A 22,752-nucleotide genomic window follows, 5' to 3' on the forward strand; every position below is an offset into this window, starting at 1 on the left:
GACTACGCCGAAGAACCCGTGCCAGATGCCCCACAGCCTCACCATCGTCCTCATCTTCTCCCACGGGCGCCAACGTCCATCGCCGGTTGCCGCTACTCGGGGCCGCCCCTGACCTCCCAACCTCGTTCACAAGCGCCGGGGTGAGCCTCTCTGCCGATTCCCACGCTTTGCCCCTTGGATCTATATCGTTTGTCGCCGCTCTCGTGCTTGTCTGTAGTTGACATGGCCAGAGCCCGAGCTCCTCTGTATGTGCCGTCGTTGCTTACTGGTGCATGCTGCTTGCCCCGCCTCCCTGCGTCGGGCCTCTGCCAGGCCGCGTCCCCTCGCCGCGTCCGGCCGCGAGCCACTGTCCCCTGCTCGCGCCTGCCACTGCCGCACGCCGATGCGCCCAGTCGCCCTTGGCCGCGCCCCCTGTGCCTGCCGTCGCTGTGCGGTTGCTGCTGGAGGCCCTAGCCGCGAACCGCGCCCAGCCGCTCCTGCCTCCCCTCGCGCGTGCCCTGCACCCGTGCGTTGCTGCGCCGCCGCTACTTCCCGCGGCCTCGGCCACTGCTGCCGCCGCAGCACCCCCCCCACGCGCGGACGCACCCGCTAGGCCTCGCCCGCTCACCGCCAGCCTCGCACGCCCGGCCCGCGCCGGCGCCCCCCCCTCCGGCGCCGCCCTCCGCCGGTGACGCGCCCGCCGCCACCGGCCCTGGCCACGGCCATGGCCGACGCCACTGTATGACATGCGTGTGTGTGTGGGTTGCGTGTGTGTGTGTGTCCTGAGGGTGAGGTGCCCCTGTCAACTAGGGCCCGCCCCTGTAAAAAATGTTAAAAATATATATATACTTATTAAATTAATTAACTTAATTAAATTGGTTTAATTAAGTTTAATCAGAATTAATTTAATTAATCTAATTAACCTGCTTATTTTACCTAATTTCCGAGTTAGTTAATTAAACCTGTTTTTAGTGCAAATAGTCAATGACAGGTGGGCCCCACCCCTGTTGACCAGTCAAATGTTGACTGGTCAACTGGGACCCCCTGGCCCACCTGTCAGTCTCTGTACACTTGTATGTACGCAGAGCTGGGTGCGTCTAGCATTTTAGCATTTATTTTTGAATTAATAATAATTTTAGTAAATCTTTTAAATCTTTGAAAAATCATAGAAAATAATCTGTAACTCGGATGAAAATGTTTTCTATATGAAAGTTGCTCAGAACGACGAAACGAATCCGAATACATCCTCCGTTCGTCTATCACACGTCCCTATCATAGCAAACGTTGAACTTTTCCCCTCCGGTTCATCTGTCTGATAGACGTCCAGAATCGGGAAAACTTTTTCGGATGTTATCCTCCTTCGCCAGTGTCGCCTAGTGCTGCGTTAGAACACCTCTAGCACCGCTTATTGTCTTGTTATGCTTATGTTTGTGTGCATTTACTATTTGTCCCCCCTCTTCTTCTCCGGTAGACCTTGAGACCGCTGCGGATGCCCCTGTGATCGACTACGTCGACAACGACCCCCCTCCTTGCCAGAGCAACCAGGCAAGCAAACCCCCTTGAGCATTCTGATATCGCCCATTTCTTTCCCTCTCATGCTTGCATTAGAACTGCTACTGCTTTCTGTATGATCCTACTCTGATGCATAGCCTGTTGTTGTTACCTGCTTTCATACCTTACCTGCTTATCCTAAACTGCTTAGTATAGGTTGGTTAGTGATCCATCGGTGACCCCCAACCTTGTCCCAGTTGCCTCGCTTTATGTTCGATGACTCGATCAATGTGATCGACGTCCAGGCCCCGACACCGCACATCACCCCCCGTAGTTGTACGACACTACAGAGTTACAATCGAGTGCCGAGGGTGAACCTCATACATCACTCCTGGTGAGATCTCTGTAGTGTAGCTATACGGTCGAGGTCATTGAGGGTGATTTCCTCCTTAACCACTTCCGTTAACGCTCTGTCGTGCAACCCCTCAAGTGTGAACCTCGAGGGTGGATCCTCTCACGTTCACCTTGATGATAACATCGAGTGGGATTCACCGGGTGTGATTCCTTGGGTTTTCCCCTTGGTGTTAGACACATAGTTACTATGGTTACTATGAATTTACACTGAGCCATGTTACTAAAGACGGGTCGACCCTGAGGGGTACCCGTGCGAGCTTAATTGTGAGTGATGTGGAGTCTTGTTGACCTGGGAGGTGCCCGCGAGATACTTACAAGGCGTGGCCGGGCATTCTTAGCCCTTGCCGCAAGTACTTGAGACGGGGCGACGGGGTCACATCGATCATGAGTCTCTACTCGTTACCGCGCGTTCCTAATACTACGATTTGGATATTTGATCCAAGGGGCCTCTGGCCTGATAGCACTAACCATCACGTGGGCATAGTATGGGCGTTCTGCGTCGTATACATCAGTCGAAGCTTAATAGACGTCAGCGACTGAGCGGCACGCGCCGAGTTGGACTGGAAAGCACTTACCTTGTTGAAGGAGGTAGCTAGGTCTGCTCACCGGCCGCGTTCGCAACGTGCAGGAGTTCCCGGGGAGATGGCCCATGACCCCTGGGGGCATAGGTTTAGTCCGGCGTGCTAGCCTCTCTATTAAGCCTAGGTCGGGTTGCGGCGTATTGTTTGGCCGTGGCCGGGCATGACCCAGGAAATTGTGTCCGGACGGAGTTAATCAAGCGTGGTGGGTAAGTTGGTGCATCCCTGCAGGGAAGAAAACATCTATCGATAGCCTGTCCTACGGTAACGGACACTTGGATTTGTATCCCGATCGATACAACTAGAACTGGATACTTGTGATGAGAAATGGATTGTGTGAGAAATGGATAGTATGGCTCTGGGATTGCTTTCTCATAGGGAGTCGAGAAAGGATCTCTGGCCGAGGTTGATAACTCTACTGCTACTTTACCTTATGTTACTCTAGTCCCTACTGTTGCTGCAAGATGGTGGTTTCCAGAAGATGCTAGTCTTCGATAGGCTAGGCTTTCCTCCTTCTCTTCTGGCATTCTGCAGTTTAGTCCACAGATACAACCCATTCCTTGATACAGATGCATATTTAGTTTAGATCTGATGTAAGTCTTGCGAGTACTTTGGATGAGTACTCACGGTTGCTTTGCTACTTCTTTTTCCCCCATGCCCGATTGTTGCGACCAGATGACGGATCCCAGGAGCTAGACGATGCCACTGATGACTACTACTACCCGGAGGATGCCTACTACTATGTGACGACCGATGACGATTTGGAGTAGTTAGGAGGCTCCCAGGCAGGAGGCCTTGCCTTTTCGATCGTTGCTGCTTTTGTGCTAGCCTTCTTAAGGCAATCTTGTTTAACTCATGTCTGTGCTCAGATGTTGTTGCTTCCGCTGACTCTTGTGTTTTCGAGCTTATGTATTCGAGCCCTCGAGGCCCCTAGCTTGTAATATAAAGCTTGTATTATTTTAATTTGTGTCTAGAGTTGTGTTGTGATATCTTCCCGTGAGTCCTTGATCTTGATCGTACACATTTGCGTGTATGATTAGTGTACGGTCAAATCGGGGGCGTCACATCCTCCTTCCTTCTTCATTCCTTCATTTTGGCAAGTGACCTTTTTCCCTCCTCCATAAATGTTCATTCTTTCCCTATTAATCTTAAACCATGCCTACACCCTCTCTGACAATTTTTCAGCTCATTGGAAGATGTTTTGGTTGGGTTCAAAAATGACTCAAGTTTGAATTAAATTCAAACTTGAATTATTTTTCTATCTCTAAAAATGTCCAGACCATTTTATTCAAATTGTGCATAAATCCAGGATCTTATAAATATTTCTGTCCCAGCCTACTTCCTTCCTGATCTCCCTGTGCATTTCTGCTCTTGTTATTCTGCCTGAAGAACTAAGGAAAAGAAATGAGGAGAGAAAGGAAGAGCAGCCCAGGCCCAGGCCACCGCAAGCCCCTCAGCCAGGCCGGCCCATCCAGCTACTTGGCCTGCTAGGCCCAACCGCCTCCACTAGTACCCAACCCTAGGCACCAGGGAGCCTGACTCCCTCTCCCTCTCGTCTTCATCCACCGTCGCCTCTCACGCATGCTCCGAGCCACGCATCGCCCTGCTCGATCCCCTTCCCCCTCGACGCGCCAGCAGGGAAGGAAAAAAAACCCCGTGCTCGATCCCCCCTTCTCTCCCTCGATCCCTCCTCCAGCGCCGACCTCCGCCTCCTTGTCGCCTCTGCTTCTCCTTGCCGGCAGGACCCCTGCGCCTCCTCCATGGCCCTCCTCCTCCGGTCTCCTCGTCGTCCTGCCATGGACGCCGAACTCAAAGCTCCGGCCGACCCTGCCTCCATGGCCTTGCTGCCATGTACCTTCTCGTGGACCGCACGACCATGGAGACCACCGTGCCGGACCCAAGCGTGTCGCCTATGCTCCTTTCCTGCCGGCGACCAAAGCCACCGACGCGGCCTGCTGCCGGCCTCGGCAAAGCCAACGACGCCAGCTCCTCCACCTCGCATCTCCGCAACCCCCCCCCCCCCCCCCCCCCCCCCCCACTGCTGCTTGCTGCTTGCTCGTCTCGCCGCTTCTCCATGCCCCGTCGGCCTCCTCTGCATAGCGCCTCCCGACGCCACCCCACCTCCATCGCCCTTGCTGCTGCTGCTAGACCACCATGGCCACCTTCCCATGTTTCTTCTTCGGCCTTCAATGCATCGAACACCCCACTGGTGCCTCTGTGAACGTTGCCAAGTTTGGCCACCACCAAGACCCTCAAATCCTGTACTCGGAGCCCAAGTTTGAAGACTGCGTGGTTGTGCATCTCACTTGTGCCACTTTGGATCATCAAGACCGTTTCGGGATTCGCCAAGTACCGCTATGCCCGAAGACCATCACCGGGCACGAAGCCTCAAGTCCGAGGACTAATGCATTCGTGGATCCCTTTCGTCAAGTACCACGACCGGTGAAGACCAAGACAGAGACCTCCTCGAGCAGGAGCATTTTTGGGATCGTCGGGACCACCTCAAGTTTTACTATGTTTTGCCGCCCCGACCGAGACCGACAAGTACCACTACGACCATCCCTTGCCAAGACCAACCCCGAAAGGCTCGGATTCGTCACGTGTGCAACGACCCATGTACAACTACGCGGACCTGCCAAGTACCACTTTTTGTCGACAAATCCACACGGAGGCTCGAGCGAGTACTGAACGAAACGCCAAGTACCACTACCGCCGTTGTAATTTTGACAAGAAATATGTACCACACTACAACAAGAACCCCCCTTTAACAACACATTTTTGCAACGCTTTAAGGATGTGTTGTCAGGTATCTTCTATACCTATGCATATATGTGTTGGTACCCACTAAGATTCCTCCTAAATGAACCAACGCGCACGCACCTGGGACTTAGCAAGTCCAGGCCCGTTTCTAAAAAAGAGAGCAAGTCCAGGCCTAGGAACGTGCACACGGAGCCTAGCGAAATGGGCCGCGCTGATTTTTAATGTCGCTCAGTTGCTACTTGCAATTTACTCACAAAACATATCTATTTGTACAAATTGTCTAAAAAAAGATTGCTACTTCTACGTTACACTCAAAATTAAGTTGCTACTTGTACGTGTATGTTCACTTGAAATCCAACATTTTATCAAATAAAGACTCTATTTATTAAAACATTTGTATTTTAATAATTTTATATAACTGTGTCAAAAAACAAGTAGAGCAAATTTTGTTCATGCAAGTGAAAATTGTTCTTGTAATTTTGGAGAGTTCGTATTTCTCAGAAAAATGGATTTTTTTAAAGAAACCTTCGTGTATTTTGAAAATGTTAATCGTGCATTTAAAAGAATGTTTATCATGTATTTTAGAAATTTTCATTGTCTATTTGAAAAATTATACATGCTCTATTTCATGAAAACATATCATGTATTTAGTAATTGTTCATCGTATATTTGAATAATGTTCATCATGTATTACCAAAAGGTCATAGTGAATTTTAAACATATTTATTGTGTATTCAAAATTTATTCATCGTGTATTTTAAAAAATGCTCAGATATTTCAAAGGAAAATACGTATCTGACAAAAAAGTACATCATTTATTTTAAACGTGTTCGTTGTGTATTTCAAAATGTTCATCGAGTATTTAAAATGTTTAATATATATTTCAAAATGTTTATTGTGTTTTAGAAATGTTCATCACATATTGAAAAATGTTATTGCAATTAGAAATTTTTCATTGTATATTTAGAAAAGTTCATATATAAAAATATTCTAAACAAAAAACATGAAAAACATACAAAAAGCCTAGGGTTCCTTGCCACTGTCTCGGTGCTTTTCCTTTCTTTGGTCCAACGACCTCGTCGTTGGCTTGAGGAGTGGTGACCCCTCCCTTTTCCTCTGTTATTAGTTCTAGTATGTCATCACTTTCCCTTGGGTATTGGTTCCATGGTGACTTAGACATGGTGGTGGCGGCAATGGCACATACTGGTGGCGGAAAAGGTAATCATCCACCACGGCCTCCTCTCTCATGAACTCGCCGTAGATTTGACCCTCCACCAACCGGTGATGCATGAGGAGGGTGAGGTTTCTACCGTTGGTCCTCCTGTGCTAGCCGAAATGCCAACACCGGTGGCGCCAGCTGCTCCTTCGCCATGACGACGTTGAAGTGTGCACTACACCTACTCCATGGTGAAGACGGCATGTATCGGCGTGGGCACGGGCACCGGCTCATCATCAGACGCCTTCTCCATCGTAGGGTCATTGTCGCTCACCTCAGACGAACTCGCCGGCAAGCCGGCCACAAGACCAGCTAACTCGTACTTCTGCTCCGTCGAGAGGGTCTCCCACAACGCGCTAGAGCTTGCCGTCATGGTGGAGGTGGTGCAAAGAGGAGAAACAAAAGCGATCATTGAGTGCGCGATCGCGTGCAACGTGTTGTTTCAATGTGGGTGTCGGAGTGGCCTTCCCAATCTCTGCGACAGTTTAATGTCGACGGGTGGATGGACGGGCAGTCGACTTCAATGCATGAGATAGTTGTCTCGTGCCTCGTGCGATCATGTTCCTCCAGCATGGAACATGCACGGACACCGAGACGCGAGGTGGGCGGCGCTCTCGGCTGTCGTGCCACTTCAATTCCAGCTTCAGTGATATATCGTGTCCGCAATGGGCCATCATGAATGTGGAACGACTAACGGAGGGCGGTTGCGTGTGAGAGGCCAAGGGCGCCAGAATTTTTTTCGGTAAGACCAGGGTGTCAGACGCGTATGTGGCATTAGTATGCCCACAAACCTTCCGCTTTGCAGAAAATGGACACACGGACGTTCCCACATACAAATAGGGGTTCATATTAGATGAAAAATTACATCCAGACATCATGGTTCGGATGTGCATTTTAGGGGCCCGCTTTGAAGATACCTTAAATATTTACGTCCTCTATATCTAAATATAAGATGGTTTTGTAGTTCAAAACTTAAAAAAACGTCTTATATAGACAGTATTTTGTTAAATTTGATGAGATGAACAAAGTAAGTGGTATATCTAAGAATTATCGAACCACCAGATTAGTCAAAATAATAATAATGTAACGTGGCAACACAACAGAGAAAAAATCGTGCAATATATCAAAAAAATGAGCGCACGATGCGAGATTTTTTTGGACGTGCGTGGCGGGATCTAGGAAATTTCAGGTGCCCATATATTATTACTCTAGTCTAGCTCTAAAAGAAATTTTATCTCCCTCGAACCCACTACCACAACGCCTCCGCAACGCCTCCGCAACGCCGCCGCCGCTCTCACTAAAATTTGCGCGTGTGTAATCTGATTGATTTCTGCGCGTCAAATCCTAGCTAGGGACAAGGTGCATGCATATCTGATCAATTTCGCAATGGAAAATGTAAGTGTCGAAATATGTATTATTCTCCCAACTATGCTACTCATAATTTTGTTGCAATGGTAGTTATATTTTTGTTACTCATGCTTACTGATATGTTTACATCTTTGTTGCAGATTCTAGCCCTATTCTTATGGGATGATATGTAGCTCATCTTTCAAGAAGTTGGGATGGACAAATAAAGACCAAAGCAACCCTAGCTGCCTTCAAGATGCCATGAGAAAGGGCCTCCAACAAATGTAACTTTGAAGAGGAGAGCTATACAATTATGTTTGAGAGTCAAGAGAACACTCATTTGTTAATATATTTCTTAGTGTCTATTGATGCTACATGTTGTATCAGGTTGATATATAGCTTGTGTTATTTTGGCTTATGGGGAATGTGAACTATGAAACGTGATGTGGAATTGGCATTGATATTTATAGAGTAATTATTTGTCATGTGATGTGAAAATACCCTTTGTTGGGTAATTGACTTGGTCAATGGAAAAAGTCGGCTCTATGGAATTGAGCCAGCTAATAATTGTACAGATTTTTTCCAATAGAAAATAGCAGAGAGATGGTAACGACCTAATAGAAATGTTGACTGATCAACCCATGTTGGGCTAGATGGCAATATTATATATATGCCCATTTGAAAACCCAACCCATATTGGGCTGGATTGGGATGGATATCCATTTGAAAAGCCTTTGTGCACGGTGACCAGCAACACATATGTAGTGTTGTTCGACTCTGACCCTATACGTTGCCAGATAGCAACGTTTCTAGACGTTGTTTACCAACGGATGCATATACGTTGTTGTAGACCCTTGGAACACCACCAACGGCAACGCATATTAATTCGTTGGTGTAGACCATTGCAACACTTATACGGACCTACAACAATGCATCGATGCGTTGCTGTAGGGGGGTTCATGTTGTAGTGCCACTACCGTCGCCAGTACCTCTACCGTCGTCATGTAACCCTACTTCCACTACCGTCGCGAGAACAACTACTTCCTCTACGAACTCGAACCGCTCTGAGAATGCTCTCTTGTAAGGTATAACCGCCGGAACGACGCCCGTGGACAAATGCTTGTGATGTGTTGTATGATATGCTCCTGTTTGGCCATGTTCGCACCGTGTCCGTTTTGTCACTCGTTTCCTTGCCACCGTATGTGGGAAAACCCGGTATCCGGGATCACTCCCCGTACCTCTTTCACATTCCGCACATCTCTCATTTGTTTCTTGCACCGGCATCTCAACTAGTTGTCGGATCATCGGAACATTGTCGTGGCACCGTTTCCGTTTTTGCCGACATGACACCCTTTTCTTTCCGTCGTGGCGACCAAATGCCCCATATCATCATCATGTCAAATTTTTCATAAAATTGCATAAACTTGTTCATGTCATCCGCATCATGATTACAATAATTAAAATGTTTAAATTGTTGTTTCAATAAATTACTAATGCATATGGGGAATTACCGGATTCGTTATTTGTTATATCTGGCCCCATTTAAACTGTTGAGATGGTGTAGTTTTGTTACGCTTCACCTTTTGCCATGTTAACCAACTTTTAATATTGTTGAGTACCTAACCGAGAGTAAATTAAATAATTGATGTGGTGTTTCGTCAATATGCAACGGAGTTGCATATTGAGCTCCACTTAATTGGTAGGATTGCTAGTGCACTTTGCCATGCCATGCTTCATTAAACCGGACATGCATCATATTTGGTTGTGCATCATGTCATGTTTATGTGGTGGTTGGTTACTATGTTGTTTGCTTCTTTCCGGTGTTGCTTCTTCAGATTAGTTCTGATAACGTCGCGTTTGTGAGGATTCGTTCGGCTTCGTCCGTTTGTCTTCTTCATGGACTCGTTCTTCTTCTTTGCGGGATCTCAGGCAAGATGACCATACCCTCGAAATCACTTCTATCTTTGCTTGCTAGTTGCTCGGTCTTTTGCTATGCCCATGCTGCGATACCTACCACTTGCTTATCATGCCTTCCATATTGCCATGTTCAGCCTCTAACCCACCTTGTCCTAGCAAACCGTTGTTTGGCTATGTTACCGCTTTGCTCAGCCCCTCTTATAGCGTTGTTAGTTGCAGGTGAAGATTGGAGCTTGTTCCATGTTTGGAACATAGATATTTTGTGGGGATATCACAATATCTCTTATTTAATTAATGCATCTATATACTTGGTAAAGGGTGGAAGGCTCGGCCTTATGCCTGGTGTTTTGTTCCACTCTTGCCGCCCTAGTTTCTGTCATATCGGTGTTATGTTCCCGGATTTTGCGTTCCTTACGCGGTTGGGTTATAATGGGAACCCCTTGACAGTTCGCCTTGAATAAAACTCCTCCAGCAATGCCCAACATTGGTTTTACCATTCGCCACCTAGCCTTTTCTTTCCCTTGGGTTCTGCAGACTCAAGGGTCATCTTTATTTAAACTCCCTCGGGCCAGTGCTCCTCTGAGTGTTGGTCCAAACTGGGCAGCCTGCGGGGCCACCTCGGGGCAACTCGAGGGTTGGTTTTACTCGTAGCTTGACCTATCTGAGTGTGCCCTGAGAACGAGATATGTGCAGCTCCTATCGGGATTTGTCGGAACATTCGGGCGGTGTTGCTGGACTTGTTTTACCATTGTCGAGGATGTCTTGTAACCGGGATTCCGAGCCTGATCGGATCTTCCCGCTCGAAGGAATATCCTTCGTTGACCGTGAGAGCCTGTGATGGGCTAACTTGGGACACCCCTGCAGGGATTTGAACTTTCGAAAGTCATGCCCGCGGTTATGGGCAGATGGGAATTTGTTAATGTCCGGTTGTAGAAAACCTGAAGTTGACCTTAATTAAAATACATCAACCGCGTGTGTAAACGTGATGGTCTCTTCTCGGCGGAGTCCGGGAAGTGAACACGGTGTTGGAGTTATGTTTGACGTAGGTTGTTCTAGGATCACTTATTGATCATAGATTCTCGACCGTACTTTGCCTTCTCTTCTCGCTCTCATTTGCGTTGTTAGCCACCAAATATGCTAGTCGCTTGCTGCAGCTCCACCTCATACATTTTACCCTTCCTATAAGCTTAAATAGTCTTGATCGCGAGGGTGCGAGATTGCTGAGTCCCCGTGACTCACAGATACTTCCAAAACAAGTTTGCAGGTGCCGATGTTACCGAGCAGGTGACGCAACCAAGCTCAAGAAGGAGCTCGATGAAGATCTTGTCCTTTGTGTTGTTTCATTCTAGTTGATCAGTAGTGGAGCCCAGTTGGGGTCGATCAGGGATCTGTGTAGCATTTGGGGTAGTCTTCTTTTATTTTGGTTCCGTAGTCGGACCTTGTTTGTATCTGGATGATGTAATGCTTTATTCATGTAATTGTGTGAAGTGGCGATTGTAAGCCAACTATGTATCTCTTTCCCTTATGTATTACATGGGTTGTGTGAAGATTACCTCACTTGCGACATTGCTTTTAATGTGGTTATGCCTCTAAGTCGTGCTTCAACACGTGGGAGATATAGCCGCATCGAGGGCGTTACAAGTTGGTATCAGAGCCTTCCCCGACTTTAGGAGCCCCCTGCTTGATCGAATCACTGGTGTTGTGGAGTCTAGAAAAATGTTTTGAGTCATTTAGGATTATATATATCGGATAGTAGGATTCTTCTTACTCCTCAGTCCCTTCATCGCTCTGATGAGGCATCCTGACGTAGAGTTTTGACTCTTCTCTTCTCAAATTTCACTAAAAAATTAGGATCACGTTGGTATCTTAGAATCGTTCCGATGGTTTTGTGACGAGAACATTGTTCTTGGTGCCTCCTGTCATTTAGGGGTTGTGGCAGTGTCCCGGGGAGTTGAGCTCCGAGGTGTTGTCGTCACAATTTTATCGTTGAAGTTCTGGAATACCTGAGTTTAGTTTCGCCGACATCGAAAATCTCTTTTATGCAGTTGTTGGTGAGATAACTTCGACGCCACCCAGTACTGGGGCGAGAGTTCGGGAGTATTGCCATAACTTGTATAACAGATGCTTTTCGAAGGTTGAGGTAAATGATTTCCGAAGGTTTCTTGGTTATGTGTTGAAGGATGGATATAGCTGGATGTAGGATTTGTTAGTTTTGGGTGAGATATTATGCTTCCCCTGTATCCCCAACACCTGATTGCATAACTGGAAAATTTCGGGAGTTTATAAGTGAGAATTCAAGTAGCTCTTAGGATATCTTTCCGACAGATGTATGATATGAAATTCGGGTTCGACGTCTAGTGGTCCGCCTATTCACGGTTGGTTTTACAGTGGTCTCGTTGTGTCTTAAAGAGTCCTTGGCTATGCCGACTCGGGGACGCTTCGTATGTCATATGCATTGCCTTGTACATGATGGTGTTGTACGATCGAGCCCGTGTAGGCCCCACCACGAAAACTTCGGACGATATCTCTATCATATGTTTGTTCTGGCTTATTTTGCAAGCCAATCCTTTGTTTTGTTTTGAGTTGTGGTATTCAAGTTGCTTCGAAGTCAAATGTTGATTCCATACCTTTTCTAAACGGTGTTCTCATGTTCCTATGTGAATACTAATCCTTCATAATAATCGAGATTTTCATGTCAATCCTTTTAACCGGTGTTCTCTCCTCAAGCGGATCCGATCAGTTCAACATCCGCAAGATTAAGTATCAGTTTTCTTCTGAACGGTGTTTGTTTCATCCATGTCTAAGTTGCCTTTGTTTTTTTCCCGCCCTCCCTCCCTTGCTTTTCTCCGAGGTCTCATATGTCTTAATCAAGTATCCTTTTATTCTTGTGAAGTCTCTTCATTCTTTTCTTTCAATGTTCTTAACCGGTGATTCTCATGAAGATTCTAACGGAGCTTCAAGCTCATCATTCTTCGTTCTTTTTCTTCTCCGGTGGATCCAATTCAAGCCTGTTTGATCATGTCTTTTTCCTCGTTTCAAATACCTTCTCTTGCCGGTACAACCTCTCTTTTAAATCATTTCAACGGTGTATCTTTTGAGTGGGCCCTAACCCACAGGTCTTTTCCCAGGATCTTACCTGACTCATCTTATTTTCCCGGAGTTATTCTCAAATTCTATTCCAAGTTTGGTGTAATAATGATTCATCATCAGTCAAATGTATTTCTCCAAGATCTGTCAAATTCTTTCATCGTTGGTTCAACCTTTATAATTTTCATACCGGAGTGTCTCAACAACTCATGGTGGTTTTTTTTCTCGTCGTCATTCTCAACATTTGAAGACCGAAGAAGAGTTTTCGTCCAAATATTATCCGTTCTCTCAAAGATTCGTCATTCTAGCTTGTTGCCATCCTTTCATAATTGTTTTTGATTGTGAGAATTCTTTTCACCTATCCGGAGAAATTCAAGATTCTTTTCAGTTTGATTCTCCGAAGCCCATCATTTCAGAAGACTTATTCATTCTCAGCTTTCAACTATTATTCTCCAAATCTTACCGGTGCACCATTCAATATTCTCTAATCAGTTCGTGATCTATTCGTTCCACTTGTATCTAAATTCTCTCATGTATCTTCGTTCATTTGCTAATTCTTCCCAGTGTTTCTTTATCTTCTCTTTGTTCATTTTTAATTCTTACGGTGGTTCGTTCAAGAGTTCTCGTCATTCGTTATCATATCAATTTATTCGTTGTCTTCAATCCTTCCGGTGGTTCGTTGAAGACCTTCTCAAGTTTGCGTTATATCTATCTTAATCCTTTCTACGAGAATAAGTAGTATACCAAATCCGTTGCTTGTCATCAATTAAATTGGTGAAGGTTAAGCATAATGTAATTCTTATTCTTATTTCATCCATATGTTAATCTTTTCTTCCGGAGTTTGTTCACGATGATTAAATTTTTGGTTTCAAGTGCTCGTCTTTCTTTCCCGGAGTTCCAAGCTCTAATTATCACGGAGATCCATCTAAATCATTACAAGGTTTCACCTTATGTTTCCAACTTCTCTTTATTTTCGTTATTCTTTTTGTTTACCGGAGTTCTTCATGAAGGTTCTGCATGATGGTTCATCAAGGATTTATATTCCTTCTCGAAGTGTTCATCAAGATTCTTTTCTAAGGAGTTCAAGCATTCTTCATCTTGCATCCGGAGTGCAATTCTTTCTACCTTATCATTGGAGATGGTATTATGTCATTCTTGATAATTTGAGTTCATGTTTCATGATTCACATGTTATCAAGAATGAGATATTTTAAATCCATCAACCTCTGCGTTGGAATTATCTTGGGTTATATTTCATCTAAAGCCTTCCCTAAGGATTGTTGCTATCTATGGTGCTCATAAGTGACCCAAGTTCTTCTTTTATCCTACAGGTGAATAAGTTTCTCGTCTCCTTGTTGATATCAATCCAATTCTTTTCCCGTAAGTGGCTGGTTGTCACCTCATAATTTGAGATGTATTCCATAAGACCATATCAAGGTTATTCTTTTCATTGTTGGTGTTCCAACAACTCCGTTCGACCCTTCTCCTAAAGATGCCTTTTCAAGCTCAATTGTGGTAGAAGTTGGCATTTTCTTCTCCATTCTTTTATTTCAATTATCTATCTTCTATTCTTTCTCCCGGAGGCATTGTAATGTTGCTCTTTTCTCTCATCATCTCGGATGGTGTTCTTTTCGTGCTTACCCATTTAACCGGAGTATTGTGCCCCTTCGCTCAAGTCCTTTTCATCCTATCATGTCTTGCATCTCTTTTCAACCGGAGTGCTATACAAATTTGTTCTTCCTTGTTCCTCTTTTCTAACGGAGTGTTTTCAACTTCGTCCATCTTCGTTGTTTTCTTCTTTAAATTTGTTCAACCTCGCAAGGTTCTTGGTTTCACTCATTTGTCAAAGAAGCAATTAGTTTTACCCCTTCTCTTCCTTTTCCGTTTTCCTCCGGTGCCATCCTAGATCTTGGGACGAGATCCTCTTGTAATGGTGGAGTGTTGTAACGCCCCAAGACCGACGCTTCAGAAGACTTCCATTTTTTTGTGATTACCGTGTGTTTGTTTTGTGCTTTCTCTTTTATTTTGCTTCTTGCATCATGTTCATCATTTGGTTATATTGCATTGTCATGCCCATCTTTGTCATGTTGCATTTTTGCCTCTTGTCATTTTGCATTCTCATAATCATCATGTGCATTGTCATATTCATGCATGTTACATTGTTGCATGCTCCACGTACGATCATGCATCATCACCTCCTCCTTCCTTCTTCATTCCTTCATTTTGGCAAGTGACCATTTCCCCTCCTCCATAAATGTTCATTATTTCCCTATTAATCTTAAACCATGCCTACACCCTCTCTGACAATTTTTCAGCTCATTGGAAGATGTTTTGGTTGGGTTCAAAAATGACTCAAGTTTGAATTAAATTCAAACTTGAATTATTTTTCTATCTCTAAAAATGTCCAGACCATTTTATTCAAATTGTGCATAAATCCAGGATCTTATAAATATTTCCGTCCCAGCCTACTTCCTTCCTGATCTCCCTGTGCATTTCTGCTCTTGTTATTCTGCCTGAAGAACTAAGGAAAAGAAATGAGGAGAGAAAGGAAGAGCAGCCCAGGCCCAGGCCACCGCAAGCCCCTCAGCCAGGCCGGCCCATCCTGCTACATGGCCTGCTAGGCCCAGCCGCCTCCACTAGTACCCAACCCTAGTCACCAGGGAGCCCGACTCCCTCTCCCTCTTGTCTTCATCCACCGCCGCCTCTCACGCACGCTCCGAGCCACGCATCGCCCTGCTCGATCCCCTTCCACCTCGACGCGCCAGCAGGGAAGGAAAAAAACCCCGTGCTCGATCCCCCCTTCTCTCCCTCGATCCCTCCTCCAGCGCCGACCTCCGCCGCCTTGCCGCCTCTGCTTCTCCTTGCCAGCAGGACCCTTACGCCTCCTCCATGGCCCTCCGCCTCCGGTCTCCTTGTCGTCCTGCCGTGGACGCCGAGCTCGAAGCTCCAGCCGACCCTGCCTCCATGGCCTTGCTGCCATGTACCTTCTCGTGGACCGCACGGCCATGGAGACCACCGTGCCGGCCCCAAGCGCGTCACCCGTGCTCCTTCCCTGCCGGTGACCAAAGCCACCGACGCGGCCTGCTGCCGGCCTCGGCAAAGCCAACGACGGCAGCTCCTCCACCTCGCATCTCCGAAACCCCCCCCCCCCCCCCCCCCCCCCCCCCCCCCCCCCCCGCTGCTGCTTGCTGCTTGCTCATCTCGCGCCGCTTCTCCATGCCCCGTCGGCCTCCTCTGCATAGCGCCTCCCGACGCCACCCCACCTCCATCGCCCTTGCTGCTGCTGCTAGACCACCATGGCCACCTTCCCATGTTTCTTCTTCGGCCTTCAGTGCATCGAACACCCCACTGGTGCCTCTGTGAATGTTGCCAAGTTTGACCACCACCAAGACCCTTAAATCCTGTACCCGGAGCCCAAGTTTGAAGACTGCGTGGTTGTGCATCTCACTTGTGCCACTTTGGATCATCAAGACCGTTTCAAGATTCGCCAAGTACCGCTACGCCCGAAGACCATCTCCGGGCACGAAGCCTCAAGTCCGAGGACTATTGCATTCGTGGATCCCTTTCGTCAAGTACCACGACCGATGAAGACCAAGACAGAGACCTCCTCGAGCAGGAGCATTTTTGGGATCGTCAGGACCACCTCAAGTTCGACTACGTTTTGCCGCCCCGACCGAGACCGACAAGAACCACTACGACCATCCCTCGCCAAGACCGACCCCGAAAGGCTCGGATTCGTCACGTGTGCAACGGCCCATGTACAACTACGCGGACCTGCCAAGTACCACTTTTTGTCGACAAGTCCACACGGAGGCTCGAGCGAGTACTGAACGAAACGTCAAGTACCACTACCGCCGTTGTAATTTTGACAAGAAATGTGTACCACTACCGTCGCCAGTACCTCTACCGTCGTCATGTAACCCTACTTCCACTACCGTCGCGAGAACAACTACTTCCTCTACGAACTCGAACCGCTCTGAGAATGCTCCCTTGTAAGGTATAACCGCCGGAATGACGCCCGTGGACAAATGCTTGTGATGTGTTGTATGATATGCTCTTGTTTGGCCATGTTCGCACCGTGTCCGTTTTGTCACTCGTTTCCTTGCCACCGATACGTGGGAAAACCCGGTATCTGGGATCACTCCCCGTACCTCTTTCACATTCCGCACATCTCTCATTTGTTTCTTGCACCGACATCTCAACTAGTTGTCGGATCATCGGAACGTTGCTGTGGCACCGTTTCCGTTTTCGCCGCCATGACACCCTTTTCTTTCCGTCATGGCGACCAAATGCCCCATATCAATCATGCCAACTTTTTCATAAAATTGCATAAACTTGTTCATGTCATCCACATCATGATTACAACAATTAAAATGTTTAAATTGTTATTGCAATAAATTACTAATGCATATGGGGAATTACCGGATTCGTTATTTGTTATATCCGGCCCCATTTAAATTGTTGAGATGGTGTAGTTTTGTTATGCTTCACCTTTTGCCATGTGAACCAACATTTAATATTGTTGAGTACCTAACCGAGAGTAAACTAAATAATTGATGTGGTGTTTCGTCAATATGCAATGGAGTTGCATATTGAGCTCCACTTAATTTGTAGGATTGCTTGTGCACTTTGCCATGACATGCTTCATTAAACCGGACATGCATCATATTTGGTTGTGCATCATGTCATGTTTATGTGGTGGTTGGTTACTATGTTGTTTGCTTCTTTCCGGTGTTGCTTCTTCGGGTTAGTTCCGATAATGTCGCGTTTGTGAGGATTTGTTCGGCTTCGTCCATTTGTCTTCTTCCTTGCGGGATCTCAGGCAAGATGACCATACCCTTAAAATCACTTCTATCTTTGCTTGCTAGTTGCTCGCTCTTTTGCTATGTCCATGCTGTGATACCTACCACTTGCTTATCATGCCTCTCATATTGCCATGTTCAGCCTCTAACCCATCTTGTCCTAGCAAACCGTTGTTTGGCTATGTTACCGCTTTGCTCAGCCCCTCTTATAGCGTTGTTAGTTGCAGGTGAAGATTGGAGCTTGTTCCATGTTTGGAACATGGATATTTTGTTGGGATATCACAATATCTCTTATTTAATTAATGCATCTATATACTTGGTAAAGGGTGGAAGGCTCGGCCTTATGCCTGGTGTTTTGTTCCACTCTTGCCGCCCTAGTTTCCGTCATATCGGTGTTATGTTCCCAGATTTTGCGTTCCTTACGCGGTTGGGTTATAATGGGAACCCCTTGACAGTTCGCCTTGAATAAAACTCCTCCAGCAATGCCCAACATTGGTTTTACCATTCGCCACCTAGCCTTTTCTTTCCCTTGGGTTCTGCAGACTCAAGGGTCATCTTTATTTAAACCCCCCCGGGCCAATGCTCCTCTGAGTATTGGTCTGAACTGGGCAGCCTGCGGGGCCACCTCGGGGCAACTCGAGGGTTGGTTTTACTCGTAGCTTGACCTATCTCAGTGTGCCCTGAGAACGAGATATGTGCAGCTCCTATCGGGATTTGTCGGCACATTCGGGCGGTGTTGCTGGACTTGTTTTACCATGTCGAGGATGTCTTGTAACCGGGATTCCGAGCCTGATCGGGTCTTCCCGCTAGAAGGAATATCCTTCGTTGACCGTGAGAGCTTGTGATGGGCTAAGTTGGGACATCCCTGCAGGGATTTGAACTTTCGAAAGCCGTGCCCGCGGTTATGGGCAGATGGGAATTTGTTAATGTCCGGTTGTAGAAAACCTGAAGTTGACCTTAATTAAAATACATCAACCGCGTGTGTAACCGTGATGGTCTCTTCTCAGCGGAGTCCGGGAAGTGCACACGGTGTTGGAGTTATGTTTGACGTAGGTTGTTCTAGGATCACTTATTGATCATAGATTCTCGACCGTGCTTTGCCTTCTCTTCTCGCTCTCATTTGCGTTGTTAGCCACCAAATATGCTAGTCTTTTGCTGCAGCTCCACCTCATACATTTTACCCTTCCTATAAGCTTAAATAGTTTTGATCGCGAGGGTGCGAGATTGCTGAGTCCCCGTGACTCACAGATACTTCCAAAACAAGTTTGCAGGTGCCGATGTTACCGAGCAGGTGATGCAACCAAGCTCAAGGAGGAGCTCGATGAAGATCGTGTCCTTTGTGTTGTTTCATTCTAGTTGATCAGTAGTGGAGCCCAGTTGGGGTCGATCGGGGATCTGTGTAGCATTTGGGGTAGTCTTTTTTTATTTTGGTTCCGTAGTCGGACCTTATTTGTATCTGGATGATGTAATGCTTTATTCATGTAATTGTGTGAAGTGGCGATTGTAAGCCAACTATGTATCTCTTTCCCTTATGTATTACATGGGTTGTGTGAAGATTACCTCACTTGCGACATTGCTTTCAATGCGGTTATGCCTCTAAGTCGTGCTTTGACACGTGGGAGATATAGCCGCATCGAGGGCGTTACAGCGAGCGCCCACGCCGGCGTCCCCGCCTAAACCTACTACACCCAGGACCGGGAGGCGAACAGGTGATGCTCGATGACGAACATCTGCTCGAGGACACCCTGCTCGACGATGCTCCTCTTCGCTAGCATCTCCATTGCATGGTGAGCTTCCCCTGTCTCCTCCCTTTAAATTTGGAGTACTGCTTGGGTACAGATTAGGAGTAGGGTTCAGTTTATTTGTATGTGTATGGGTACAGATTATGAGTAGGAGATGTAGTCGTAGGCACAGTTTTAGTAAAATTTCAGTAACTTCAATTATCCTGCTTGAAGTACTTTGAAAATATACTCAAAAAATGTACTGTTTGTACTGCTGATCTTGCAGATAGGGGGAGAGTTCTTGTACTCAGAGCAGCTGTTGATCTGCAGCAACTCTAGAAGTAGGATTTAGGATAATCATAGTTTCAGTTTGCCAAGCAGGGAGTATAATTTAACTGGAAATCAACCAACTATTGCTTTGAACTGGAGTATAATTACTGAAGCGGGTCGAAGTGGGACGATGTGGTTCGGTGGTCAACGGCGGCTGCGCGGGATGCAGTATGGTATGGCTTGAGCATCTCGAGGAGGGGCTCTCTCCGCAAGGCATCCTCTACGCCAGTACGTTCTCTGATCCGAACCTTCTTCTCTTCGCTCATGCACGCACCAACGCAGCTGACCTGTCGTTGACCAGCGGCGGAGGTGTTCGAGTAGTCTGTCCCGGGGCTGCGCGTGGAGCACGTCGACGTCTCCGTCTTGCCATTGCTCAGCACCGCCCTGCCGGCTGGGGTTCTTATTTGCCATCGAGGCCTTCCGCAACTGGGACCATGGTGCCTGATAGCTTCCTCTCCGGCTGGATCGGCAGTCTATCCACCCAGTAAATTTTTGCTCTTCTCTTAAATTTTCTATGTTTCTTTGTCTGATTCTCAATAAAGAGCTCAAACTCGAGATGAGTTTTTGGTTATGACCTGGCCTATGGGCGCCTCTGCGCTCCAGTCAAGTCTCATGTGTGCGTTGATTTAAGTCAGTCTTCACATCATATATATTTGACCTACAGCAATTGGTTGTGTGCTTATATCCACTATTCAAACAATATTATTTTAAAACTTCCTGATTTACAGTTAACTTAGTTTATTGGCTGGCAGGAGGAGTGTAATGTTGAGATCAATGTCGGGATCCGCAGGTACTACTATATATTCAGAGTTCCTGTGGATTTTTTGTTCAGGCAAATGACAGCCTTCTTAAAATTGCATTATGGTGTTGGTGTTTTAGGTTTCTATGGCGTAGCATCAGATTAATATTGCCAAGCCTGAGCTGGCGGTTCATATGGAAGATCCCATGGGCCAGCAGCTGGAGCCTGGAAGCAGATGTTAATGCTCCATAGCAGAGAGTTTAGGTTTACAGCAAGCAGCAACTACCAAATTTTCCATGGTTAGTGTTGATTCCTAATGATCTGTGGCTTATAACATTGACGACAACATCTAGGCTATCTCAAATTTACCATCAGATTAGTGATCTTTATGCATGATTGGTTTAAATTATTATTTTCATCCTAGCTCTTGTGTTTACAGTAGGATATAAACGAAAATTGTAATGGAGATGGTTGCCATCAGTTCCATTTTGTTGCACATCACAAGCCTTTCCACTCAGATCGTCGCTGTGGCCAGATCCGGCCGGGGGAGCCACCATAGAGCCGACACCTCGGCGGCGCAGCAGCAGCCCGATAGAAGGTGGGTGCTCGAGCTCATCCAGCAGCTCGTCATCGACCAGGAGGCCTCTACCTCGACTGCAACCGTCCGTGGATCTCTATTGCAAGCACCTTGTATCTACTGATGTTCTTCCGCCCATCTAAATTCCACATGTTTTTTTTGACGGGATCTAAATTCCACATGTTGTTATATGAGTGGTACAGCTGCATGGATTGGTGATATGAGTATTTGTACAAACCGCCGAGGACCTCAAGTTCACATGGTTCGTGCTTCTTTACGTACGAACTCTACATATGACAACCAGCAGATCAATTGGTACCATCTCCGATTTCTATCATCATGTTGCTTCATTTATCTTCATATAAGTTTCACTGGATGCATGTATTTAACATACTACTTTTTTAGTAGGCATCAAACTTGGTTCAGGTAGCTTTTTTTGTGAAAGAAAGTTATGTTTCTAAAGATCTGTACTCTGAATCCTAGATCTCATACTTGCTTTTTTTTGGCATAATAGTTTCAGGCCTGATGAGTATCAAGCAGATTGGGTTCTCCAAGGAATGCCAATACGAACTCACTTTTTGCAACACACATGCTCATCCAATTGGGCAGCCAGCTGGGAGGTAGACAATACCTTTTTCCTCTTTCACAAATAAAATATTTTGATACTCAAGATTGGATATCAAGGCATTATTTTATATCAATTTATTGAGCCAAGGTCATGGAAGGAACTATTTTTCTCTTGTTGCAACACACAGGCTCAAGGGTACAGGTGCGTGAACCCCTACTTATATATAGGCATTTTCACGTGTGTGTTGGAGCTTTGTCTGATCGTATACACTGATTAGTGCATGGGTCCTGTTGATTGAGGATGCTTTGATGGGTAGGGGATTCCATGAAAGAGCTGGTGTGGATTAATATCCTTCGGGTTTCTGCATGGCGTGGCCCTGACATTTATCAGGCACTAGAATAAATCTGAATTGTGTGTAGCGGTTGTCCATCTACTTAGTTATTGTAGGCATTATGTTTCACATAAATATAGATATATTTGAATCATGAGTAACTACATGTCCACTCTTCGTCCAAAGTTTTTGCTTCTACAATATGATTGGACTATTTAGTTCGCATCCTTCTCCCTTTGCAGATTCTAATGCATTTTGAAATTGTTCATGTGCTTCATTTTTGCACTCTTGCTACTCTCTGGAGAAATTATTTGCAGATTCTAAAGCATGGCTCCTATGTTGGTATTCATGGCCAATCTAGCTATTTTATGATTAGTAAATTGTTTGCACTAATGTACTACCTGCTTACTCTTGGGAGTGTGGATGACTATGATTTTCTTTATGCTTATTATGTGCAAGCATAGTGTTCTTTGCACAAGCATGATGATGATCGAATAAATTATAGTTCTCTGAATGCATCCTTTTGTCATTAGGTGATGTTTTAGGAAAAGATCCTTGTGTGTTGTTGAATTGTTTACAAGAAAACAACTATTCGGGAGTACATAGAGATAGAGTGCTTTTATTAGTAGAAGCAAGATAGAGTTGATGTCGATTAGACTTAACCCGGGTTTCTTCAAATTTAATGGTTTGTCGTATGACAACTATTGAACTAAAAATAATCTAGCGAGCAATAATAAAATGAAGAATAAGGCATCCTATCGCAGAATCCTATGAGTGAATAGTAGCCCAATACAGTGGCGAAATAAAAATGCTTTGTTTGGATACCAGGCAAAAAAATAGTTCACGTAGAGAGACTTTATTAGTTGCAGAGTAACAACACTACCACATACAAGGGT

General features: G+C 45.9%; 1 long non-coding RNA gene across 1 annotated transcript; it reads left to right on the plus strand.

Annotated features, from left to right (window-relative positions):
• Nucleotides 1-19,311: 19,311 nt before the first annotated feature.
• Nucleotides 19,312-20,788, plus strand: LOC123091091 (uncharacterized). Its single transcript, XR_006442813.1, has 5 exons — nt 19,312-19,377; nt 19,598-19,869; nt 19,943-20,125; nt 20,394-20,431; nt 20,521-20,788. It is a non-coding gene; the product is annotated as an uncharacterized lncRNA (long non-coding RNA).
• The last annotated feature ends 1,964 nt before the right edge of the window (nt 20,789-22,752 follow it).

This window comes from Triticum aestivum, chromosome 1A, assembly GCF_018294505.1.
Source record: "Triticum aestivum cultivar Chinese Spring chromosome 1A, IWGSC CS RefSeq v2.1, whole genome shotgun sequence".
NCBI lineage: Eukaryota > Viridiplantae > Streptophyta > Magnoliopsida > Poales > Poaceae > Triticum > Triticum aestivum.